We start from the raw sequence: 27,217 nt of genomic DNA on the forward strand, positions 1-27,217 counted from the left end.
CAAACCAAAAACTTTAACACCACCTCTAATATCCTGTAGCATCTGAACTTTGTCTATCCCTACTGTTTTATCTTGTAATGTGCTCCAAAACATCTTGCATTTTATCACACTTAATTTGTCATATTACTTGATCATTCTTAGCATGGTTCAGGGCTTTTATAAATGCTGATTCTTCTGCCTTCTGATTCTTCTGATGTACTTCTATTCTCAAACCTCCAACTAATTATCCATGACTTATCCGGCAAATCTCAGCTCAAATGTCTCTTCCATAGAGAAACCTTTCCTGAAATAACACATTACAATTAGCAGAAAATTTCCTTTTACAGCTCTCATAGCAGTGGGTATATTCCTTCAGAATATGATACAGTATTTCTGTTTTAATCACTCTTAAAATATGAATAAACAAGAATAAATTCCAGTCAGTGGTAATCAAGTATAAAATCTCAGAATGCAAACTAAATTTTTGAAAGGAATTATATGACCAGTGGGTAATGCCTGTCTTGAATTGTCCCTAATTTCAAAGAATCTTTCAACTTTAGTCACTGGATTACCATATTTTAAAGTGTTTAACTAAAATGTTCTAAAAAAGTAATTAGCATGCATTAGCCTAAACAAAGGTAGCAAGTTTCTCTACTTTTGAACTTCTCAAAACATTTCATCAATTAATATTGATCATAAATATATGATATATAAATGTAAAAATAATATTCTGTGTTTTTCAAAATACCTTTTGTGGAACACTAAGATCCCTCCTAGAGTTTAGCATATGTGTTGTTTAGAAAATACACAAATTGAGGGGCCCGCACTGTGGCACAGCGGGTTAACAACCTGGCTTGAAGTGCCAGCATCCCATATGGGCACCTGTTCGAGACCTGGCTGCTTCACTTCCTGTCCAGCTCTCTGATAGGGCCTGGGAAAGCCCTTCCCTACTCCCCTAACATACTTCATCAATAATATTAGTTAAATCTATGCTATTATTATGTAAATGTTATTCACTGCTAATAGAATTAGCACTCTGTTTACCTGGTCATGTCTAATTTGGTATTTCTTGGGAACAATAATTGTCTCACTTTTACATTCATACTTTTATATATATTTATATCTTTGTAAATTATCCATCTAGCCTATGATTTAACCATTATTATTTGAAATTGCTGATTATATGACATATTCATGAACTTCTTTGCTTTCTATTTGCTAATATCACCTTCCAAAAGAATCCTAGATTTCCCTATTCTAATATAGAATAAATATTCTCTAGGTAACAGAAATACTGTCATATTGTAATTACCTTCTCAGCTTTCCTGGGTTCAATGAAATACTTAATTTGTCTCATGTGTCTCTATTTCTGAGATTACACTGCTTTAACTGGCAAATAATAATGGGCACACTTTGTATCTATTTGTATCTATTTTTTTGTTTGATTTACTCTGAAGAGATAAAGAACAACATGCATTATTTTTCTCTCAGGGCCCGGCTTTTTTCGCTTAACACAGTGTCCTTGAATTAAGCTAATTTTGGTGCAAACAGTAGAATTTCATTCTTTTTACAGATGAATAATATTCCATTGTGTATATATGCCACATTTTCTTTATCCATTCATCTGATGATGAACACTTTGGTTGATTTCAAATTTTGGCTATTGCCTCCTTTCTTTGCTTGACTATAAGTGTCCTATTAGAATTTCATCCTATTGGTTTTATCTCCATCTTCTTTAAAAAGACTCAGATTAGTTTGATACACTCATTTTATTCTTCCAATGATTTCTTTAAATGTTGTTTTCAACGTTCCTCTTTGGTAACATCAGCAGTCAGTTTAATTGCAAAAAAAAAAAAAAAAAAAAAAAACCTTTCTTACTCTCTGAATTTCTTTCGTAACATCTTAACTTTCTGAGGATACCAAATAATGAACCTTAAGAACTTTTGTGTACTCTAATTTCTCTATTTATTCCATGACTTTTTTTTTCTTTTTCCTTTCTCTTTCCAATTTTTCTTTCTTTATTTGGGTCACTGTGTGGATGGTATTCTACCCTTCTCCTCTTGACATCTTGTACCCTTCCTATCCACAGCTTTCTACTGTAAATGCCTGTAAATACCTTGCGTGTAGACATTCTCTAGACTGAGTCCTTACACTCTGCATGTGGGAACTTGAAGAGAAATGCTCTTAATGCCTAAGAAAATATTCCCTAAACAATGATTGATGGGAGTTGGTGGTAAATACATGGCCCGTTAACCCTCTGTGAATCCATCTCCTCTATTTTGAAATCTCCCAGAGATTTCCCACAGGAATGAGTCAAAACTGCCCATAATCAGTCCCTGTTCTTTTATCAAGTTCTGTATTCTTTCCCTTCTTTTTCTCACTCTTCCTTACTGCTATCAGTATTTCCTGTGATCAGCACTCAAATAAGTTATTGCATTCAAATATTTTTTGCTCAAATTTTATCAGAGAACCCAAGCCAAAATATTCTCTATTGTGAGATCCTTGCTCAAAGGTCAGGTGATTGCTCGTAGTCAGTCCAAATTAGAAATAATTTCATAAAAACTGATGGAGAGGGACCAGCTTTATGGCATAGAGGGTTAAGACACAGCCTGAGATGCTGGCAGTCTATATGGGCACCAGTTCATGTCCTGGCTGCTCCACTTCCAATCCAGCTCCATGCTATTGTGCCTGGGAACACATCAGAAGGTCATCCAAGTGCTGGAGCCCCTGCCACCCACAAGGGAAAGCCAGATAGAGCTCTTGGCTCCTGGATTCATCCTGGCCCAGTCCTGGCCATTGCAGCCAATTTGGAGAGTGAACCAGTTTATAGAAGATTCTCCGACTCTTATCTTGTTTAGACAAGGTCATAGTCAAAGTGGAGGTTCTCTCTCTCTCTCTCTCTCTCTCTCTCTCTAACTCTTCCTTTCAAATAAATGAATAATTTTTTTTGTAAAATTTATGAGGAAAGAGGAGGCCACTATTTTAAATGAAGTATGTCAGATGTGGAGAGATGAATATAGCATGTTCTCCCACGTATGAGGATGTTTAAAAAATGTGGATCTGAATACAAATCCATGTAACATAGTTATAACTAGAAGTGGAGAACAGTCAGGGAAGGAGGGAGAACTAAAAAGAGGTTGAATAAAGGGAACCAAGTCAGAATTAGAAGGAATAAGTTCCTAGTGTTATACAGCACATGGAGTGCCTATACTTCAAAATGGCCTACTCCGTATGTTTTTTGAACAAATACAAGAGAGGAACCCAGAGTCCCTAATCACAAAGTAATATAGATGAGAGAGAAACTCTCAATACCCTAATTTTATCCATATGCATTGTATACATTTATTGAAATGTGACACAAATCCAATGAATATGTACAATTAGTATCAATCGGGGCCGGCACCATGGCTCAAAAGGCTAATCCTCCGCCTTGCCCTCTTGCCCCTCTTCCACGCCAGCTCTCTGCTATGGCCCAGGAGAGCAGTGGAGTATGGCCCAAGTACTTGGGCCCTGCACCCGCATGGGAGACCAGGAGAAGCACCTGGCTCCTGGCTTTGGATCAGCGCAGTGCGCCGGCCGCAGCGGCCTTTGGAGGGTGAACCAACGGCAAAGGAAGACCTTTCTCTCTCTCTCTCTCACTGTCCACTCTGCCTGTCCAAAAAAAAAAAAAAATAGTATTAATCGAAGTTTGTTTAAAGAGGAATGAGAACAGTAATTGGAACACCAAGAGCCTGGGTTCAGGTCCCCACTCTGCTCCTGGTTCCACCTTCCTATTTCATACTTGGGAATCAGAAGATAATGGCTCAAATACTTGAATACTTGCCTCCCACGGGAAGGAGTTGAATTGAGTTTTTGGCCCCTGGTTTTAGCTTCATCCACCACCAGCTGTTGTGAGCATTTGGGAAGTGAACCAGTAAATGAAGGATCTTGTTTTGTCTAATTCTGTCTCTCTCTTTCTTTGCCATTCAACTAATTAAAGTTAATTAATTTTATTAAGGTTTAAAGAAATATAAATGCCATATAGCAGGATTTCATATTCACATATTTATATGTTGACCTTTCATGCTGTACTCCACAAATATGTACAATTAAAATAATTAATTATATAAAAATTTAAAAATAAAAAATTTGTTAAAGATATATATGGATATAGATATTGACTTGAACATTAAAAATGTACATATTATTAAAACATCACATCAGACTTGATAAATAAGCACAATTTTATGTATCAATTACCAATTTAAAATTATGCAAAAAGAAAGTCTTAAAATTCAGAAAATTCAAATTTATCGTTAAGTAATTAATAGAGAAATATTTCCAAAACAGGCAGAAACAAGAAAATACTGAAGAGTAAAAATGATCGAAACATAAAAGAGATGAATAGATAACATTAACTAAGTAAATAAGTAAAAATGAATTGTTTCAGAAATGTCAACAAAATTTGATATTTCTGATGACTACCTGGTTATACTGACTACTGAAAATAGAAGAGTAACACAAATTAATAATATTAGGGATTAAGTGAGGAATACCATTACAGATCCTTTTGACATTAAAAAGATAAGCAAATATTATGAAAAATTTTATCCCCAGTTTATGCACTTTTCTTAAATCCTCTAACAATGACTCTGCACCTTGTTTTAGAATATGTCTAGCCCATGTGGGGCCTCATTCCTTTGTAATCATACCTTCTACTCTTACATCAATAGCTCTACTCCTGATCTGTGTGTATTGATGATCCTCTCCCCTCACTTAATGTTGTATTATTGTTCAGAATTTTTTCTATGGACAAACTCTTGCACCCACAAGAGACAAGTGGATTTTGTCATGGTTTTGGTTGGGATCAGCTTCATAGCCTCCCTCTCCTCAATAGTGATCTCAGGAACAGCTTTGAGCCACATTATCTTTTTTCAACCAACTCCAAATACAACTCCAATTGTTACAAGAGGAGGTTACTAGGTCCATTGAGACCTCAGCTAACACCAGCTGAGGTCTTCAAAGCCATATCACCTCACTAATAGGTATGGTACTACAGAATAGATTAACTTTAATAGTGTTGTTATTATGTTAACAAATCAGACTATGTAAAACCACATCCATCTAACAGTCTTACTAGGGTCCAGAAACCCCCTCATTTCCTCTCCTCTATGAAATCCTCTCATCACTTGGCTAATGCTGCTCCTAGGACCATTGACTGCTATCCTCACCCTGGCTTTTATATTACCTTGTCTGTTTAAACACTTACAGTAAGTGATAATGGAGTGAACCCAAGCTTTCATCAACCAGGCGGTCAACCAAGTGCTGCTACAGAGATTTACTCAACTCCCCACCCCAGAGATTGTGGCTTGAGACATTGCCCCATGCCAGCAGAAGGTAACTTGTCACCCCATGCCAGCAGGAAGTAGCTCTAGAAGACAGATCATCGTCCCTCCACCTCTCCTGGACTTTTGGGGCTGATACAATCCCATAAAACACCTGCTTTATAAAATACTAAATGGGGGAATATTAGTAAAATGGTGGTGTCTTATCTGTGGTGCCATCTTAAGCCATTTTAGGCTCTGGCCTAAGATAAATTCTTTCCATTTCTATTTGTTACAGAGGGTCTTTATTTCATCTTCTTTCATAAAGAAGCTTTGCAGGGTACAATAATGTGGGTTGAAAGTTTTTTTTCTCTTAAGATTTGGACTATGTCTGTCTCTCCATTTTCTCCTAGCCTGTAGTTTCTGACCAGAAGTCAGCTGTCAGTCTAATTGGAAATCCTCTGAAAATAATCTGGCATTTGTGTTGCGCACATTTTAGGATCTTTATGTTTTTCTTTTGAAGATTTGACTACAATGTGTCATGGTGAAGATCTTTTTCTAGTCATCTCTATTAGGAGTTCTATGTGCTTTCTGTACTTGGACGTCCCTTTCTTTCTCCAAACTGGGGAAGAGTTTTGTAATTATTTCACCAAATAGGCCTTCTAATCCATTCTCTCTTTCCACTCCTTCTGGAACTCCTAAGACCCATATGTTGGGTCAATTGATAGTATACTATAAATCTCCAAAATTGCCTTTAATTTTCTTATTTCTTCTTCTTCTTCTTTTCATTTTTTTTTCTTGGTCTAACTGAAAAATTTCCAGATTTGTCTTCTAGCTCAGATATTCTCTCTTCTGCCTCATCAGTTCTGTTTTTAAGGCTTTCCACTGTATTTTTATTTAATCTATTGAAAATTTTATTTCTAATATTTCATTTTATTTCTCTTTTAAAATATCAATTTCAAGGAAAAATTTTCCTTCATGTTATGAATGGATTCCTTTAATTTTTGGATTTGCTTCTCATTGCTTCTGAGTAATTCTATGATTAATTTTTTGAATTCTGTTTCAGGCATTTCATCAGCCTTTTCATTTTCACATTCTAATATTTAAGTGCTGTGTTCCTTTGGTTGGGGGAGGGGAGGTCATGGTGTCTTCCTTATTCTTGATTCTTGAATTTCTGCATTTATTTTTAGGCATTTGTGGAGATACTTTTTTGTTTCCCTTATGATGATTTTTATCTTTGAACTATGTCTCTGTAGCTTAGTGGAATGTTTGCACTTTCAGTGATGACCCAGAGTTGTATGCTGGTTGTGGCCAAGGATCTCTGGTCAGTACTCCAGGTGGGGCAAGTATCCAGCATGTCACTCAAGTTGGACATGGTAGATATCCTCTTGTTAAAAGAAGTGGGCTATGGTCACTTCTTTTGATGTAATACTCATCCACACTTCCATTCAAACCGCAAAAAGGATCTGTGCAGTTCTCACTGTGAGCACAGGTTCTGTGCAATGACCTAACCAGCCAATCAGGGAACCCCGAGAGTATGGAACCACACACAGTGACTGCCTAGAGACCCGCTACCTCTGCACCCTCTCATGCAGTCACAGATTCCCCCCATCCCCAGTCTTAGAACACAAGGCTCCCACAGTCACAGGGTATAGAATATCTGCTCTGCCCTGCTAGCCTGTCTGGTACACAGAGAGGCAGATGTGCCCAGAGCCAGCTGCCTGTGGGCATTCTGCCCAGGCAGTGTGAGCCTCAGAGCCTATGGTACTTTAGGAGGCTGTGGGTGCCTCACAGTCCTATGTTGGTACCCAGACTCTTGTCAATTCTCCCAGCCAGACTCTAAGTCAGTGGGGACTGTGGATTTTCCCTCTGCTGCAATCTCTGGATCACATACATACACAAGAGCCACTAGGCAAATGTTGCCTTCTCTCTGCTTGTTTCCTTGGAGCTGCTGCTGCCAGTACTGCTGAGAAGATGTTGTCTAGTCTCAGCCAGTTGCTGTGTACACACATAGGGGCTTCTGCAGCTGCTGTTTATGCCCAAAATTGCACCCACCCTCTCTCAACCAGTTGTCGTTTGCTATTGTTGGGGGGTGGGGTAGGGTGAAATATGCTCCCTCTTTTTGTTACTGAATCAGCAAGCACTTTTTCCCTCTTATGGCTCTAGGCTGGATTCATGCCTGCTCTTCCTCTGGCTATATCAACAGTCGCATGGGTTCCTGCAATCTGGTCTCACCTCAGTCTCCAAAGCTGGCTCTCAGCTACTGAAGTCATGTGTTGTGTCTGTGTTCATGCATAGGTTTGGATCATTAGTTTGAATTCTTTGCAGACATTTCAAAGATATCCTTCAAATTAGGAACAATTTCTGGAGAACAATTTTGTTTTTTTTTTTAAGATTTATTTATTTATTTGAAAGTCAGAGTTACACACAGAGAGAGGAAAGGCAGAGAGAGTTAGAGAGAGGTCTTCCATCCGATGGTTCACTCCCCAATTGGCCACAATGGCCGGAGTTGTGCTGATCTGAAGCCAGGAGCCAGGAGTTTCTTCCAGGTCTCCCACGAGGGTGCAGGGGCCCAAGAACTTGGGCCATCTTCCACTGCTTTCCCAGGCCATAGCAGAGAGCTGGTTTGGATGTGGAGCAGCCGGGACTAGAATCAGCGCCCATATGGGATGCCAGCACTTCAGGCCAGGGTGTTAACCCACTGCTCCACAGCACCGGCCCCCAATTTTGGTCTTTTAGAGGCATCATGCTTTCTTTATTTATCTTCCCTATGTCCCTATGTTGACATCTGTACATTTGGAGTATTGCTTCTTCTTCTATATGGAGTAGGTTTTCTTGGGAAAAACTTAAATTGAATGTGAGGTATTACTTGGATTGTTTCTTTGACCTTGGTTCTAGGTGAACCCAGAAATCTAACCTAAGCATGATTTTTTTTCAACTACAATCAAGTCTACAGCATCTGTGAGTGCCTTCATAGTCCACTCTGCAGCTTTTCATGGGAGCAGTGGTATGATTTGGAAGTAGATGTGGGCTTCCAAAGGCATATAGCTTCAGTCCCATGAAAGTTGTTGTCAACCGTGCTAAGTTCTATGATTTCTCTAGCCACATTCCTGGTGCTGTGAGACACAGAGGAGGCTGTCTCCTTGACCTATCCTGAGTGATGTTGGTGTTTCAGGCACCTATGGCAGTAGCTCTGGGACTGTGTGTTGTGAATGAGAACTTTCCCAGGTGTTGCTGGGTACACATGACTAATTCTAGGGTTTATAATGTCAAAATCCCTAGTGCCAGTACTATGGGATATGAAAGAGACTGTTCTCAATTCATACCCTGTGAATACAGATTATGCTGGGGATTGTGCCTTAGGAGATGTAGGTTTGAAGTAGTAGAATGCAGATAGCTTCTTCTCTAGGGTAGATGCAGGGTAGATTCTAGTAACTCTGAGGAATCTAGCACTAACAGCCGTGGTACTGAAGCTGTAGGATACAAGGAGTCCTTACTGCGGTCTCAGAAGGTGAATGTCAGATGTCCTGAGATTGTAGTATACTGGCAGCAACCAGCCTGAAACAGAAGAATGCAGGAGGCCCTCTCCCGAAACCACGGGTGAGAGTGAACTACTCCAGAGATTATAGAACTAACACTGACCATTCAAGAGCTGCAGGACTTAGAAATAACTACCCCCCAATTCCCACAGGGCATGCAAGTATAGCACTGAGGCTTGTGCTGTAGGTACCCAGAACAGTAAGCTAAGAGATGGAGAAATTCAGAATGAGACCTCCTGAAGACTAGTCCTCTGGATTTTTTTTTTAATTTTTTTTAATTTTTTTATTTTTTTTAACTTTTATTTAATGAATATAAATTTCCAAAGTACAGAATATTGATTACAATGGCTTCCCCCCCATAACGTCCCTCCAACCCGCAACCCTCCCCTTATCCACTCCCTCTCCCCTTCCATTCACATCAAGATTCATTTTCGATTCTCTTTATATACAGAAGATCGGTTTATGCTGCTGGTGTCAGGCCCCAAGAATCTGAAGCAAACCTTCCAAGATGGTGCAGAGTGATGGAGCGTGGCTCTGGAGTTTGTGCACAGAAATCTCACAGCTACACAGCTACACACCTTATGACCTGGAAGGTACCCTGCCTCTAGCTCTGTGGGATATTGATGGCAAAAAAGCTGCTTGTTGTCCTTTAAGTCAGTATAGAATTTAGCGGTGTCTCTACCACACAGCGCAGGTCTGGTTCTTTAGGGACAGAGAGAAGCTGAGTGGGTTCCTTTTAGGCAGAAAAGGAATTGCTTGGACTGAGCTTTCCGGATTGGAGTTAAAGTCAGTGTCCACAGTGGAATTCTCCTGTAGGTACAGCTTCCAGTCTATAGCAATGGCAGAGACTGTGACACTTTCCACTTCCCTTTTCTTATCTAGAAAGCATCTCTCTAGCCATTGTAGTGGGATAGGAGCTATGTCAGTGACAGTGTCATGATATGTTCCTCTCTCTGCTGGCTTTCAGAATGTCTGTGCTGTTTGCAGTGCTCATTACTTCATTACTGAAGTTTCCCCTGTCACTCTCCTCATTTCTATTGTTTTATGTATGTAGCACTTTTCTCAGCAAGATGCTGTCTCCCTGCCAGGGACTCAGGGTAGAAGCTGTGGTGACAGTAGCAGCATGTTTTATTCCCCTCTCCCTGCTATGTTTGGGAGTCTCTGCTGTTTCTTTACTGAAATTTTCCCTTGTCAGTCTCCTGGAAATGCAATTTTCAATTTGTTCCAATAATTACTATAGCTAAGGTGAGTGCAAGTGTTCTCTAATCAGCCATCTTAATCTCTCAAATTACAGCTTTCTTAACAAAATATGCTTTTCTGCTCTTACATTACAAACTATGTATTTTTAAAACATCAAAAGCTTTGAATGAAGAGTTATGGATTTGCATCCTGGCAGGTATTTTCTTCACATGTTTTTAAGACAAATGAGATTATTTGTGAATTGTCTAATACTCAGAAAAAGAATGCAGTAAATAATTTTTTCTCCTTTCAAATTGGGTGCATGTAACAAGACTAAACAAGCTCAATCATTAAAAAAATTTATGGATGATTCAGTGAAATTAATTGTATAATCTTTTAAAATTTTGTTTTGGCACAACAACTAGTTTAATTAGAAATACAGCAACTGGAAAATTCTTAGATATAAAAACCAATATCAATTTTAATCAGTTAAGCTTTAGAAAGAATATCAAACTACAAGTTTAATAATGATAAGTTTGAAAGATGTTTAAATAGTACTTTCTATTTGGTCAAGTTTTTACAAATCAGTTTGTTAGTATAAGAATATACAACTCTAAGAGTACGTAAGTAATTTGCATGCATATTTATTTCATAAATTCCTCCATTTTCAGGTCAATTATGAACCCCACTTGTGAAAGGATACATCCACTCTTAGTAAATCACCTGGTTTTGATGCATAGTTTAAGAGCATGTACTTAAAGTACTTCTTTATGTATTTGGTTTTAAATTTGCTGCGGTGAATAAAAACCCTTTAGTACATGAACAGTCACTTGACAACTGAGATTACTTTTATGAACATTTCATTTTCAACTAAGCCTTATACATCTGTTCTACCACAAATTACAGTTTCAAAATGATCATAATTCAAAATTTGACCATAAAAGAGTAATATTAAGTGATTTAAATGCATCAATATGAACTGTGTTCATTTTAGCATATATTCATAATACTTTTTCAGGTTTAAGATGTAAAATATGAACTATATTCTCTTTATTTATAAATTATATTAATAAGAGTTCTATGATTATTACAAATTTATGATCATCCAGACATCAATGTAAGATTTTATTTGAATAAAATTTATTGAAAGTGAAATATTCAAAATGCAGGAGAATGAAGCATTCTATGATCTATATTTCTCTTATCTGTAATATTATAAAGAAAGACTGCTTCACATAACCAAATGTAAAAAAAAATACTTGAGATAACAATGACGTTTTAGCCAATGTAAATTTCAGTCTTCAAGGGAACTGCAAATTTAATTGTACTAAACTTTTAAAAAAGATTTATTTTATTGATTTGAGGCAGAGTTATGGGAGGTAATGGGAGGGAAACCCTGAGAGAACGAGAGATCTTCCATCTACTGGTTCAGACCCCAAATGGCCACAAAGGCTAGGGTTTGGCCAGGCTGAAGTCAGGAGCAAGGAGCTTAATCCAGGTCTCCCACATAGGTACAGGGCCCAAGGAGCTTGACCACATTTCTCTGTTTTCCAAGGCCTCTTAGCAGGGAGCTGGATTTGAAGAGGAGCAGCCAGGACTCTAACTGGTGCCCATATGGGATGGTGGCATCACAGGCAGCAGCCTAACCTGCTTTGCCACAATGCCGGCCCCAAAACTTAATTTGTAATGTAATGATTTCTGAAATATGAGGGTTCATATATGCTATTTTAATTGGGTAGAGAATTTTGCTGATAACCAAATGACTGAATAAGTGATGAAGAGATTAGTATTTTTTCATGTATAAAGCTGCATCTGCAAACTACTAGAGGTTTGTACTTCCAGGTATTTTGTGCTTCCTGGAAGTAACTTAATCAAATATGATAGCATAAATCACCTCAAATAACTTGGGAAAATTTATTTCCATTATTTATATCTTCACCTGTTAATAGCCATCTGTTCAATTAAAATTCCATTCACATACACACTATTTGTTCTTATTGGAAGTATAAAGTTAGCAACATGGGGCCTCTATCTTGGCATAGTAATATAAGCTGCTGTCTGTGATGCCAGCATCCTATATGAGTTCTAGTTCAAGCCCCAGTTGTTTTACTTCTGACCAAGCTCCCTGCTAACATGCCTGGGAAGGCAGCAGAAGATGGCCCAAGTCCTTAGGCCCCTTCTTCTCATATGTGAGGCCTGGATGGAGTTCTAAGCTCCATGCTTCAGCCTGCCGCTGGCCCCGTCATTGCAGCCATTTGGGGAAGTGAACCAGTGAATGGAAGACCTCTCTCTCTCTCTCTTCTCTCACTCTTTCTCTCTCTCCCTCCTTCTATCTCTGTTACTCTATTTTTCAAATAAATAATTTTAAGAAAATAAAGATAACAACACACCACTTCATGTTTTCCATTAGTATAACAAATCATGCAATGAAGTCCTAGTAGTATATTTTATATCTAAGGATAATGCATGAACTATTATATGATGAGGAGCTCAACTACATTTTAAATATAGAGAAAACTTATTTAAATGATTATATATGTGTGTTTCAATTAATAATTCCAAGATATTTTGAAATTGATTCCTTTGCTTGGCTTTATTGCTGGATAGACATTTTTAAGCATGCATGTTACATATTTTACCCTGAAATTTTGTTCATCTTTGCAAAATGGAAACACACATATTTCATAAACATATATTCATAGGAAAAAATATGAATAAAATAATCATTTCAGATACATAGAAGGGACCTCTAAATTTCTGACACAATTTTCAAATCAAAGTTTCTACCCACTCTGAAATATGTTCAACAAGTGTTTCACAAGTGTGTTCCTATGAACCTACTTTGAAAGGAACTATCTTTCTAGCCAGTCAGAGACTCATTGCATAGAACTGAATTTTTAAAGTGGTGGTATAGAACAGTGACTTGCAAATTATATTCATGTAATATGTAAATACACATTGAATAGAGTGAATTTTTTCACTGTATGGTGGTGAATATATTTAACACTACAGTTACTATTCAGAATACAACTAAATATCACAGGTACATGGGCCTATAAAAACAATGGAATACAATCTAGTTACAGAACATGAACAGTTAATTCAGAGAGTAGATATTCAAAATGTCATACATATTTTGTAATAGAAATAATAATAATACAAGTAATGTGAGGCAGGCATTTAGAGTAGCAGTTAATATGCTGCTTAGGATATCTGTACCCTGTAACAGAGTGCCTGGGCTTGAATACTACTTTGGCTTCAGCTTCCTGTTAATGTGCACTCTGAGGGCTAACAAGTAATGGCTCAAGTATTTGGATTCCTGCCTCCCATGGGAGAGACCTGGATTGCATTCCTGACTCCTGGCTCTTGCTTGGCCCATCCCTGGATTTTGCAGACATTTGAGGAGTGATCCCATGGATGGAAAATCTCCTCTCTTTATCTTCCTTTTTCCTCTGTTTTTTTTTTTGTGCCTCTTTCAGCGAGGACTGAAATGTGCTAACAGGCAGGTAGGTCATGTACCTGTCAGAATGAGAAAAAGGAGCAGAGTCCCTTTGAAAGTGAACAAAGTGCTTGCTTCTTTCCAGAGGCTGCCTTTAGCAACACTTAATTTTATCATGAGAGCAGGGTAGATAAGATTAACAGTACCAGCTCTCTGAATGGTTTTTCCCTGCATATTGATTGGTTGTCATCCTAGTCCTCTGATTGGTTGTTAGCTGTCGTTCTGTTTCTCTGCTGATTGGTTACTAGGGCCAATCAGAGAGAACCACTTTGTGCATAAAAGAGCCTGTACCTTCAGGATTCCCTGACAACTCCTTCCAGCACACCTCCTGACTACTGTGGCAGGTTTCTCACTTCAATAAATCTAACCTTGCTCATGATCTCTGTCCACATGGGAATTCTTCTTCCATGTGAGACAAGAACCAAGATTTTCTCATTGTCCCATGACAGTGTAATGCCATGACTCAGATCCAGCTTGAATTCAACTTGAATCAGCATTGGATTGCCTTCTCAGTTGGATAGGAAACAAGCCATCTTCACAGCCACTCATCTAAGGTGCATGCTTATGCAGTGAGATTCTTTTGCCTCCCAGAGGTTAAAGAGAAAATGCTTGATTTTTTTCTGCACCACCACCCGAGCTAGTTACAAGCTACAGCGTGGAGAAGCTGGCCTTTGGAGTTGGATTTTCCTTTGTGGAACATGGAGTCTGTTAGGCTGGTAAAGGTCTCAGCACACAATGCCTGGATCCATCATACCAGAGTAACAGTCTGGATCCCAGCACACCTGCCTTGAGAAGACACCAGGGATAGTATGAGGAAGAACAACAGCTATTTTCATGTAGCCACCCAGGGACTCAACCACTGTTTTAAAAATTGACCTTCAGATAAGTAACTCCTTTTTTTAATCTTTTTTTTAACAGGCAGAGTGGACAGTGAGAAAGAGAGACAGATAAGTAACTCCTTTTTATAAAGACCATCACTACTGACACAACTCAACTAAAGACAGCCTAAATTCTGGGTCTTCTTTTTGTTCTTGGTTTTCTGTTCATGCTTATCCTTCCCATAAACTACCTCTTCTATGCCACCATTGAAGACTCTTCTACAGTTACTAATCCTTTTTAGGCCATTCCCAAGCTGGCTCTGACACAGAGTCCAAGTGTGCCCTGGTGAAGGCTCATCACATGACCTGACCAATGGTAATGTTAACAGGGAAGGCATGCAGAACTCACTGAATTTTGCAATAAGTGGCTTAATGACATGTACATCTGTAACTGCCCTCACTAAACCAAATTCTCTCATTTCTACTGAGAAGTTGTGCACTCATTAGCTTCAAACATGCTAAATCAAACACCCTTTTGTATGCATGAAGGAACCTCCCCTGTAGATATATTACAACAAAATTTGTTAAGTCTAGAAAATTCCCTTAACTACATTTTAGAGATAACAAAAACTTATCCTCTTTGCCCATAGCTAAAGACCCACTACCAAACTCCATGGCATTACTATTTACTATATAAAATAACTGTCTCAGTTTCCCATGATCTAACTCAAAAACATAACTGCTCTTCCATAACTCATGTAGCTTATTTGGATGATGTAAGTATTCCTAGAGGCTGGTATCTTCTATATGGTAATGTTTCTCTTTGGCCTGCGCCGTGGCTCATAGGCTAATCCTCCGCCTACAGCGCCGGCACACCGGGTTCTAGTCCCAGTCTGGGCGCCGGATTCTGTCCTGATCGCTCCTCTTCCAGTCCAGCTCTCTGCTGTGGCCCAGGAAGGCAGTGGAAGATGGCCCAGGTCCTTGGGCCCTGCACCCGCATGGGAGACCAGGAAAAGCACCTGGCTCCTGGCTTTGAATCAGCGCAGTGTGCAGGCTGCAGCGCACCGGCCGTATCAGCCGTTGAGGGGTGAACCAACAGAAAAGGAAAACCTTCTCTGTCTCTCTCTCTCACTGTCCATTCTGCCTGCCAAAAATTTTTTTTTCTCTTTTCACAATTCCTAAATCATACTTTGGCCTTTATTCAATGGGTCAGATAGTACCCTCATTTATCTCTCCTATGACAGCATCTGCATATTCCATACACAACAATCATTACCCCTTGGCACTGTTCACTTTTTTAAAGACAGAGTTACAGAGAGAGAGTAAGGGACAGACAGAATCTTCCATCCACTGATTCACTCCCCAAACGGCCACAAGATTTGGAGTCGGCCATTCTGAAGGCAGAAGCCAAGAAATTCTTCTGGATCTCCATGTGGGTGGCAGAGGCCCAAGCACCCAGGGCCATCTTCCACTGCTTTCCAGGCATATTAGCAGGGAACTGGATGGGAAATAGAGCAGCCAAGAATCAACCCGGCATCCATACAGGATGCTGGCATTGTAGACCTTTGCTCCACCCACTATACTCCAACGCTGGCTCTGGCTCTCTTCACTTTAACTGAGGCATTGGTATTTGTTATTTTTGTTATGCCCAGTCCTGACATAGCTGCATGAGCACATAAGGAAATTAATCAGTGGGCTTGTATAATGGAAAAGATGGCTAATGCCACTGCTACAACACCATTGTATATTAATGACAAACTCAGTCAAATTCAAGAAAGTAGCTTACAAAACAACGCAGTCATTTACTACTTATTACTACAGAACCAAATTGGATGTAGGCAATTGTCCAGAATGTGTTTTTTTAAAGATTCATTTTATATATTTGAATGACAGTTACAGAGAAAGGTACAGACAGAGAGAGAGAAAGAGAGAAAGAGGTCTTCTATCTGCTGGTTCACTTCCCAAATGGCCACAATGGGCAGTGCTGAGCTGATCCAAAGACAGGATCCAGAAACTTCTTCCAGGTCTCACTTTGGGTGCAGGGGCCCAAGGACTTGGACCATCCTTCACTGCTTTCCCAGATACATTAGTAGAGAGCAGGATCAGAAGTGGAGCAGCTGGAACTTGAACTGGTGCCCACATGGGATGCCAGCACTGCAGGCAGGAGCTTTAACCTGCTGTGCTACAATGCTGGCCCCAAGATTGTGTTGTCTTAATATAACTGATAACACAAAATCTAAGTTAAAAGATATTGACAGATTACATGAGGAGGTGAATATAAACATTGACAGAAAATTCTCTCTGAAAACTGGAGAGATTTAAAAATTGGAAGTTGCTATATGGGATATTACCCTTCCTAGGGCCAATATTTGCCATACTTTTTATTCTCTTATAGGACCACGCATCATAAACTGTCTTACATAGTTTGTATTCTCCAGGATTACAAAGTAGAAGCCATCCAACTCCAGTACTACAGATGAAGCCCCCAAGGAAATTTTCATTCTACCAGGGACCTGTATATCAACACTTGGAAGAATGCCCTGCTACCATCCCAGCTGTATGCTCCTTATCAGCAGGAAGCAGCCGAGCAGTTACTGCCTCACACCTCTAACAGCAGTTAGGGTCCATCTTTCTGAGGGTGGAATGTGAGCAGTTAGGCTATTAGGCAGGTAGGTCAGGTCCATGTTGGAATGAGTATTATCAGTTCTAACCGTCTGATAGGTTTTTCCAGGAGTGCTGATTGGTTTTCATTTTATTCCTCTAATTGGTTGTTAATAGCTACTCGGCTCCTCCACTGATTTGAGTAAATCTAAGGCCACTTCAGAGAGAACTGCTTTGTGCATAAAAGAAGCAGTACCCACATGCTTCCCTTTCAACTCCTTCCTTGGAGTCCTCATTCTGACTACTGCCATAGGATGTTTCTCATGCTGGTAAATCTCACTTTGGTCACTATCCCTATCAATGTGGAAATTCTTCTTGCACATGAGACAAGGACCAATAAAAATCCTATTTTTTGGGATTTTTGAAGTAAAGAGATGGATATTGTTATACGTTGAATTATATTCCCCCCCAAAAATTACATGCTGAAGTGCTAAACCCCGATGCTATAGAATGTGACTGCATTTGGAGACAGGTCCTTTAAAGAGTTAAAGTTAAAAGGAACTCATTAGGTGGGATCAAACTGATATGACTGATGTCCTTATACAGACAGTAAATGTGGACACAGACATGTACAGAGGAAAGATAACATGAAGACAGAGTGGGAAGACTATTCATATGAAGGATGGACGCCTCAGGAGAGACCCATAATACCAACAGTTTGCTCGCAGACTTTTAGCCTCCAGAATTGTTTCTGTTTAAACCACTCCATCTCAAAATTTTGTTATGGCAGCCCTAGCAAAGCATACAGCAGGTCTGGCAGACTCTCTCCCATGAGGTGATATATTTTGCATGAAGCAGAAAATGTTCAATGGCTCTAAGGCAGTATGACTCTTCCAGGATGACAAAGGTGATCTAGGTTCTTGTCTCACAAACAAGAGGACAAGACTAGCAACCAAACAGGAGGCAATAGAAACCGATCAGAGGCCTGGAGTTGGTAATCTTGTATAGCCTGTTCTCACCATAAAACTAAATGTTGCAAAGGGCAGCCTCTGAGAAGCAAGCACTTTGTCTACTTGTAAAAGGACTCTGCCCATTTTCTCATTCTGACAGGGCCTTGACCTAACTAGCTATTAACCCACATAACTCAATGAACAACAAGAAATGTTTGAGCTTAAAGTGAGTTGAACAAAAGGGGGAAGTAGGAAGAAAGATCAGAGGGGTAGGCAGAGGGCCAATCACATTTACAGGGTCAATGCTACAGGAAAATACACATTCATTACTTAGAATTGTTTTGTCCTCTCTAGTAGAGTCCTAGCTGGAAACACAAAATCTGAAAACTAGCCTTCTAGAATATGTAACATCCAAAATCTCATTCCATCCAGTTGAAGGAAAACAAATACTCTCATCATTGCTGATCACAATTTGATCAAGAGTCTTGATGGAAATTTCAAAAACAATACCTTAAGTGAAATAAGCTGGAAATAGAAAGACAACTGCCACTTGTTCTACCTTTTACATGGAATGTGAAAAACTCAATATGAATATAGATAGTAATTTCTAAAGACTAGGATTAGAGATACAGAGAGTGAGAAGCTTTCTAAAAGATTAATTGGCTAGTTAGAGGTTTGAGGAGAGATTCTCAGATGTCAGTCATTCGGACAAGAGTGTCACTGACCCCTATTTAATAAGAAATACCTGTTGAGTCTATTACAGCAGTTTAACCTTCTCTAGTACAAAGAATGTCTTATAGTTTGAAATTTAAGCAAATCTAGTCATCATTCAAAATATATATCATAATATCATAATTCAAAACATTATTCAGATCTGAATTAAAGGAAAAGTTATGAAAGTATGAGAAACCTAGCAAAATATATTCACTCCCTAATCACCCTAATACTTCTATTAGAAAGAATATAACACAATTAACAAACTAAGCATTCAAGAACAACACATAAAATCAAAGGAAGGAGAAGGAGGGAAATAAACACAAAAGAAAAAATGAAATAGCAAAGGTAATAGATATTATCAAAATCAAATGCTAATTGATTTTGAGAAAAGCAACTGATTATTAGTTAAGAAAAGACAAAGGGGCTGGCATTTCAATTAAAGCCACCTCCTGTGATGCTGGCATCCCATATGGGCACCAGTTCCATTTGCTCCACTCCCAATCCAACTCCCTGCTAATGGCCTGGGAAAAGCAACAGAAAACAGCCCAAGTACTTGACCAATTATACTCATGTGGGAGACCCGATGAAGCTCCTGTCACTGGGCTTTGGCTTGTCCCAGCCCTGAGTTTTTAAGGCTGTCACAAAACACAATACCAGAGTAAGGGAAAGGGTTTATTGTGTAGTAGGTAAAGCCCAATGGGCCAGGGGTAGGGGGTAGAGAGCAAGACAGTTAGACAGGAGGGGAGCATAAGAGAGAGAGCAAATGTTTAGCAACAAATCTTGTTAAACCTTTGCTGGGGGGTGGGGTGGCGGGTAGGAAGTAGGAGCAGCGAATTCCATTAGGGTGGGGGTTGGAGCTGACACCTGTGGTTGGACTATCTGGTCACCTGGCTTCTAGCAATGGCAGCGGGGGCAAGAGCCTAAGATGGCATTCAGGGTATAAATAGTACCACAGATAATGCTGCACCATTTTAGTAACATTCCCCCATTTTGTTTTTTATAAAGCAGGTGTTTTATGGGGTTAAATCAGCCCCAAATGTCCAGGAGGGGTGGACCGATGATGATCTGCCTTTAGAGCTACTTCCTACTGACATGGGACAGCAATTGCTCTCTGCTGGCATGGGGCAATATCTCAAGCTGCTGTCTCCTGGGTGGGGAGCTGAGTACATTCCTGTAGCAGCATTTGGTTGACACACCTATTTCGTGAAGGCTTTGGTTTGCTCCATTATCACCTCCTGTAAACATTTAAATGAATAAGATAGTATAAAGGCCAGGGTGAGAATAGCATACAATGGTCTTAAGAGTAGCATTAACCAAGTAATGCTACCTATCATTACACTGATTCTGATGCCTAGCTTTCTTTTCCTCCTGGTTTTTGTTAAAGGGGCCAGAGGATGCAAGTCAAGGGGGTGCTCAAGTCCCATCTCTAATCTTTGATGGCCTAAACTAGAAGACTACAGTCACAGGCATGTTCTGATAGTAGTGAGATAGACAGTTCCCATGAGGAAAGCTATGTACTCACTTTGAAACTTTCTCTCCCTTTTTTTGGTCTGAAGGAAGGTTTTGTCTATTTACTGTGGCCATGGTGAAGTAAATCTAGCTGTGAAATTATAATTTAAGCTCTACTTTTATAAAACTCTAGCTATAATTCAATAACATTAAACAAGAGATTGAAAATTCCACCTTAGGGGCTATAATGAGGGCTGGTTACCCATCGCTGTTTCATTGAGTACTGATTACCCATTGCTATTATCAGAAACCTGTTAAAACATTGCAAAATAAGTTTGGCAAGTTATGAAGGCATATTTTTAAGTGCAATATTTTAAAAATCTTCCTAGATTCGAAGAGAGAAATTTCTTCAAACTCAGTGTCCAATTAAATTTGAACCAGATTTTCATGCATGAAATTGTTATTTACTAAAGACTTCTTTTTAGATTTTAATAGAATTTGAGTATACTTTTCTTTTACCCAGAAAAAACCTTAGGCCAATGATGTCCTGGTCAACAGTCAGCCATTTGGGACTGCCCCTGAATCAAAAAATCAGGCAGCTATCACACAGGTTCCAGAGGTGACTGTGGGCTACAAGCTGATGTGCCAGGGACAAGATGTCCACTGGAGATTGCTCAGCATTATGTTAGGTTTAATGGGGAAGAGGATCCATCAGAGCAGATGGTTGGAGAGAGAGATTTTTAGAGGAGAATCTGATAGGTGACAGAGTAAGTGGTAATTAGGGAAAAGGAGATCAGTCTAGAATTAGTGATTAACCAGATAGGCCTGATGGTTTGAAGGTCCAGCAGTCTTGACCATTATTTCACAAAGGTTAGGAGAGAGATTTCTCAGGGTTATGTGAACACTGCTGGGTAGACGGCTTTATGGCCCACTTGGTGCAGGGTGGGAGAGATACCAAGGTGGGTAGGTTAGAAGGGAGGTTTAGGAAGAGAGAGGCAATTGTAGCTTTGACTGTTAACTCAGAGCTAATGATGAAATATCTAGGCAATGCTCACTAATGGGACCTGGGAATCGAGTTTGTAGGAATTGGGGAGACCTGGCAGGGTCTGCTTGACATTCAGTTACAAGGAATGGGCTGAAAACTCCTCAAATGACCTGATTATCCTGTCTGGCTTGCTTATGATAAAACAAGGAGGCCATCAAAAGGGTGGGATACCTAATTTGTTTTGTGATAAACAGGGAGCTCTGAAGGATGGAATCACCACTCCCATGTTATTCTTATGGTAAAATTGGAATAGGAGGAGGAAGGGCAAAGACCAGTTGGAGGAAGAGGGTGAAACCATCAGATGGTCCATTCCCAAACTTGTCTTTGCTTCTCTGGGAGGAGGGTGCTAGAGAGGATCATAGATAAGACAAGGGGAATAATTTTGGACAAGGGCTGGTTCTGAGATGTCAGAATTCCTGGGTGGGATGGGGAGGTACAATGAGCAGAGACAGTGAGAGCCAGAGCAGTAAACATAGAAGAAAGGGATTTTGGCTTTTTAGTGAGAGCTTTGAAAATTAAGAGTCTGAGCCAGAGAAAGTTTAGAACTGAGATAGGAGAAAGTGTAGACATAGAAAATCATCCACTTTTCCTAATGCTCACAGAGATCTTGAACTGGTTGTCAAGGTAGGAGACCACCGAGAGGAGGATCACATGGAACATGGGAAGAAGGAGCTCCCATGGGGACTCATAGAGTTGGATGGGCAGCTATCAGGCATCTCCTAGATCACAGCCAGCTATACAATGAGAGGATATGGGAACAGAGGGCAGAGATCATCACTCACACACCCACCGGAGCCCAGGGCTTAGCCCATAGAAGGGAAACAGAGGATTGAGTTGTAGCCCACACCCACTGTTGCCTGGACAGAGTCCATAGAGGCACAAGGCTATAGGAGTTGTGGTGCCTGGTACCAAGACTTCAGGATGAAGTAGAACCAGAACCCATAGAGCGCTGCACTGAGGGGATCCTCCACCTGCCCCATCTTACTCAAGGAATTTGAGAGACTGGTGTGTGGATGGAGATCATGGAGCATTCAGTGGCATGGAAGGAGGTCCGGGGTGTCTTTTGTAACTGGCAGAAATCCAGGATCCTGTAAGATCCTCACAAAACACACCAAATACCAGAGTAAGGGAAAGGGTTTATTGGGGAAAACCCAGCAGGCTGGAGGGAATGGGTGAGGAAGGAAAAAGAGAGAGTAAGAGAGAGACAGAGAGAGAGAGAGAGAGATTGATTAGAGGAGACAGAAGAGAAGAGGAGACAAGAGAAGAGAAAGCCACGTGTTCAGGAACAGGTCCTTTTAAAACTCTGCTGGAGGGCGGGAAGGGAAGCAGAAGCAGAGAATCTCATTAGGATGAGAGTGGAGCTTGACACCAGTGGTTGGGCCATGTGGCCACCTGGCTTCCAGCAATGGCAGCTGGGGCTAGAACCTAGGATGGTGTCAGGGTGTAGATCGTGCCATAGATAAGACTGTGCCATTTTCCTAACAGATCCCAACACAGCTCAGATCCCCTGGGGTAGAGCAATGTTGATGGGCCTGGATCTGAGTCATGGCACCAATGTAAGTTTGCAACAAAACACACCAAACACCGGAGTAAAAGAAAGGATTTATTGTTGGGTGGGGGAACCCTGACACATGGGGAGAGGGCAAGAGAGTAAGAGAGAGGAGGAGAGTTTAAGAGAGAGAACATGTGTTTGGGAACAGGTCTTGTTAAACCTTTGAGGGGGTGTGGCAGGTAGGGAAGTAGGAGCAGTGAATCCCATTAGGGTGGGGGTAGAGCTGACACCTGTGGTTGGGCCATCTGGTCATCTGGCTTCCAGCAATGACAGTGGGGGCCAGAGCCTAAGATGGCATATGGAACAGGGATGGCGCCACAAGTAAGACCGCCATTTTACTAACAGAGTGAACTGGAGGTTGGAAGATCTCTCAGTATCTCCCTCTCTCTCTGTAACTTTGACTTTAAAATAAGTAAATTTAAAAAAAAAGAAAAGAAAAAAATCATTAAAAGATGGAGAATTAGTAGTTAACCTATTCACAAAATAACATTATGACTACACAACATATTTTGGAACTGCTATTCATTGAAAATTTAAGAAACTGGTAAGCTAACATGCAAAATATTAGTTCTTTTAAAACTCAAGAAAATGACACATTTTATGTGTTTTGTTTGATGTATTAATTCTAACAATTCAGAAAGGCATTTCAAATGTTCGATATTATAACTTGAGTGGGCCATAGGTTGCCTAGATATTTCAATGAAGTATTCTGGGTGTTTCTGTGAGAGTGGTTTTGGATAAAATTAACATTTAAGTTCCTAGACTGGGTAAAGTTGTTTATTCTCCCTGCTGTGAGTGGGCCTTGTCTAATCAGTTGAAGTCCTGAAGAGGAAAAAAAAAAGTCTGATTCTTCTCTGAATAAAGGGGAATGCCTCCATCCTGACATCCTTTGAATTGGGAAATCAGCATCATCCTTCCTTTAGACTTGAACTAAAACATTTTCTCTCCCTGGGCCCTATTTGCATGAGCTCACCAGCAGTCACACTAAACTATACCATTGACTGTCATTGGTCTTTAGCTTACCCACGCACCAGGCAGATCTTAAGACTTGTCAGCCTACCTAATCACATGAACTGATCCCTCATAATAATCATCAAATTTCAATATCTTTTAAAGAAAGCTGATACATGAATTGGTTAAAGGGAAAAAGAATGTTTGTAATAGTTCATAGGGAAAAAAGCATTAGGTAAAATTTAAAGCTTATTTATGAAAAATACTTCTAGGAAAAGGAGTTGTAAGAAAAAAATATTTAACTCAATGAAAGCTACTTATCAAAAACTTGCAGAAAATTTCAGTATGATAAAAGACTTATAAAAATACTATTTAAATAAAGAAATAGTGAGGAAAAAGGTATCCTAATCCACTGTTGGTGGGAATGTAAAGTAGTACGCCCTTATGGAAGACAGTATGAATATACCTCAGAAAGCTGAAAATAGATATATCCTAAGACTCAGCAATCCTACTCCTCGGAATTAACCCAAAGGAAATGAAATCAGCATATGAAAGAGTTATCTGTACCTCCATGTTTATTGCAGTTCAATCCACAATAACTAACATAAGTAATTAACCCAGATGTCCGTCAACTGATGACTGGATAAAGAAATTATGTTATATATATACACATATATAACATTTATATTATATAAATTATATTTCATATATATTATATATATATATATATATACACTACGTGTGGGCTCATCCTGCAAGGCCTGCACCCTGTTGTCATGGATGGGGAGACAGAGCTCTTCAGCAAGAAGCACCAGAGAGAGATAAGCTTTGGTGAACATGTCCACTTTATTAACAACCAGGCACACCTTTTAAAGGGCAGGCAGAGGGGTAAGGGGTAGGCAGGAGGGACATAGCTAATTCAGGACGACACTAATTTTATAGGATAGAGCCGTTATTGGTACCCCATGCTTCTCCAACCAGCGTGAAGGTCATGTAGGCTACAGTAGCTTTCCAGGTGAGCCAGGGCCACATCTGGGAGAAGTTTACCTGATTGGCAGAAGGAGGGGCTGGGGGAGATGTGCCTAGTGCTCCCGCCACCCGCCAGCAGTCAGGCTAGCTGCATGGGCTAAGCAGGCAGTCTCATGGGATCACCCACAAGTACGTATGTACTGTGTGTACACACACATACACACACACATATGTATGTACAGAATACTACTCAGCATAAAAAAAGAATGAAATCCTGTCTTTTGCAATAAAATGGATGCAACTGGAAACTATTATACTGAGTGAAAAAAGCCAGTCCACAAAAGATAAATACCATGTTATCCCTGATCTGTGGCAACTAATAGAGTACCAAACATGCAATGTATAGGAGTGAAATTGACATTCTGAGATTTGATGATGGTTTTATAGCCCTTGCCTTTACTATTGAGGACCAGTTTTTTTTTTCTTCTTACTATTTCTTGAACTCTTTACTTAGCGTAGGGTTAATCTTATCAGTATAAAGTAAACTGAAAGCAGATCATGGTTAAAAATTGAGAGAATAAGAGGAAGGAGGAGAAAGGGTGGAAGCATGCACATGAGGGAGGGTAGGGTGGGGAGTGTCACTATGTTCCTAAACCTGTACATATGAAATATATTGAATTTGTTTACCTTAAATAAAACAGAAAGCAAGAAATAAAACAAAAACACTCACTTACATGAATTCTATTTACTAGAAATTTTACTAGAAAAGAAATAAATTCCAGAGGAATTGCAAAGAAATCATTTTAAATCTTGTCATAATTTCTGCAGTGGTTATCAATATAGAAAACTCAGTATAATATGTGCACCAACATGAAGATGAATAAGCAACATTAAAATATATGAAATCAATATAGAAATCAATACATTTCATGATTAGCAAAACTAATCTCAAATGAAATTCTAAAAATTCAGTTCACTGAATAGCAACCCAAATGGCTGGTCTTTATAGATAGTTATTTCAAAAATAGCAGATATGCATAAAAAGACCTGATAAGAAAATGGAATGATAAATCAGATTAATATATGGAATGATTCTTATCATAAAAGTAATAATGTACCTCATTATGAGTTACAAGATTCTATAAAATAAAAATAAGCACATGCAGGAAACATAATTGAGACATACTCTATTATTTAGTTATTTATTGCTTTAATTATTTTTCTTTTGGAGAAAATGGCACAATTTTGTAAGGTCCAGGTTAAAGTTTATTGTAACAAGAATTCTTTATATAAATGTGAGGTTGCTTTAAAAATTTTATATAAATTATTTATATAAATCTGAAAATGTTTTAAAATTTTTAAAATGCATCCAATAATTATTTGAATGTGAGTATGTAGTTTTATTCAAAACTGTCTCTAGCAAAATAGATTCAAAATCTATTTCAATGCTAATATACACCTAAATAAATGTTGTGAAACAGTAAAAAAAAGGACACTATAAACTGAAACTTCATCAGTGACTTAAAAATAGGCAGTCGTATAGACTAGTAGAAACCAATCTCACTATTTGCTTGATAACCTATTGAATGTTTTGTTTTTACTTTTAATTCTACTTCTAAATAAGTCTAGGTTGATTCCTATGAGTTTATATAATTTACAATGACACCAACTCTTTAATAGCTGTGTACATATTTTTTTATCTTTTTTTTTTTTTTTTTTTTTTTTGACAGGCAGAGTGGACAGTGAGAGAGAGAGACAGAGAGAAAGGTCTTCCTTTTGCCGTTGGTTCACCCTCCAATGGCCGCTGCGGCCGGCGCACCACGCTGATCCGATGGCAGGAGCCAGGAGCCAGGCACTTCTCCTGGTCTCCCATGGGGTGCAGGGCCCAAGCACCTGGGCCATCCTCCACTGCACTCCCTGGCCACAGCAGAGAGCTGGCCTGGAAGAGGGGCAACCGGGACAGAATCCGGCGCTCCGACCAGGACTAGAACCCGGTGTGCCGGCGCCGCTAGGCGGAGGATTAGCCTAGTGAGCCGCGGCACTGGCGATATTTTTAAGATTCTACTTCTCAGGGCTGGTGCTGTGGTGCAGTGGATTAACGCCTAGGCCTGAAGCACCAGCATCCCATATGGGTGCCGGTTCAAGACCCGGCTGCTCCACTTCCTATCCATCTCTCTGCTGTGGCCTGGGAAAGCAGTAGAAGATGGCCCAGGTCCTTGGGCCCCTGCACCTGTGTGTGAGACCCAGAAGAAGCTCCTGGCTCCTGGCTTCAGATTGGTGCAGTGCCAGCCGTTGCGGCCAATTGGAAAGTGAACCATCAGGTGGAAGACCTCTCTCTCTCTCTCTGTGTTTCTCCTCTCTCTGTGTAACTCTGCCTTTTAAATAAATAAATAAATAAATAAATAAATAAAAGATTCTATTTCCCTTGCTACTAGCACCAATTAAGAATTGTGGATATAATTTAGATGTCCTAATTAGCATTCAGATATTTATCACATACTGACTACACTACCAGCGAATTAATAAAGCAAAAACCTTCTGTTGTCACAAACATTTCTGATTCATGTGTAGAGACTTTGGTTGACAATGTCTAACAAACATTATCAATGTGGATCATTGACCAATTCTTCTGGTTTTATGGTCTGTACCAAAAGATTTTTTTTAAA

The sequence above is a fragment of the Oryctolagus cuniculus genome, chromosome 4 (assembly GCF_051225735.1).
Source record: "Oryctolagus cuniculus isolate XC-2025 breed Fujian yellow rabbit chromosome 4, ASM5122573v1, whole genome shotgun sequence".
NCBI classification, from domain to species: Eukaryota; Metazoa; Chordata; class Mammalia; order Lagomorpha; family Leporidae; genus Oryctolagus; species Oryctolagus cuniculus.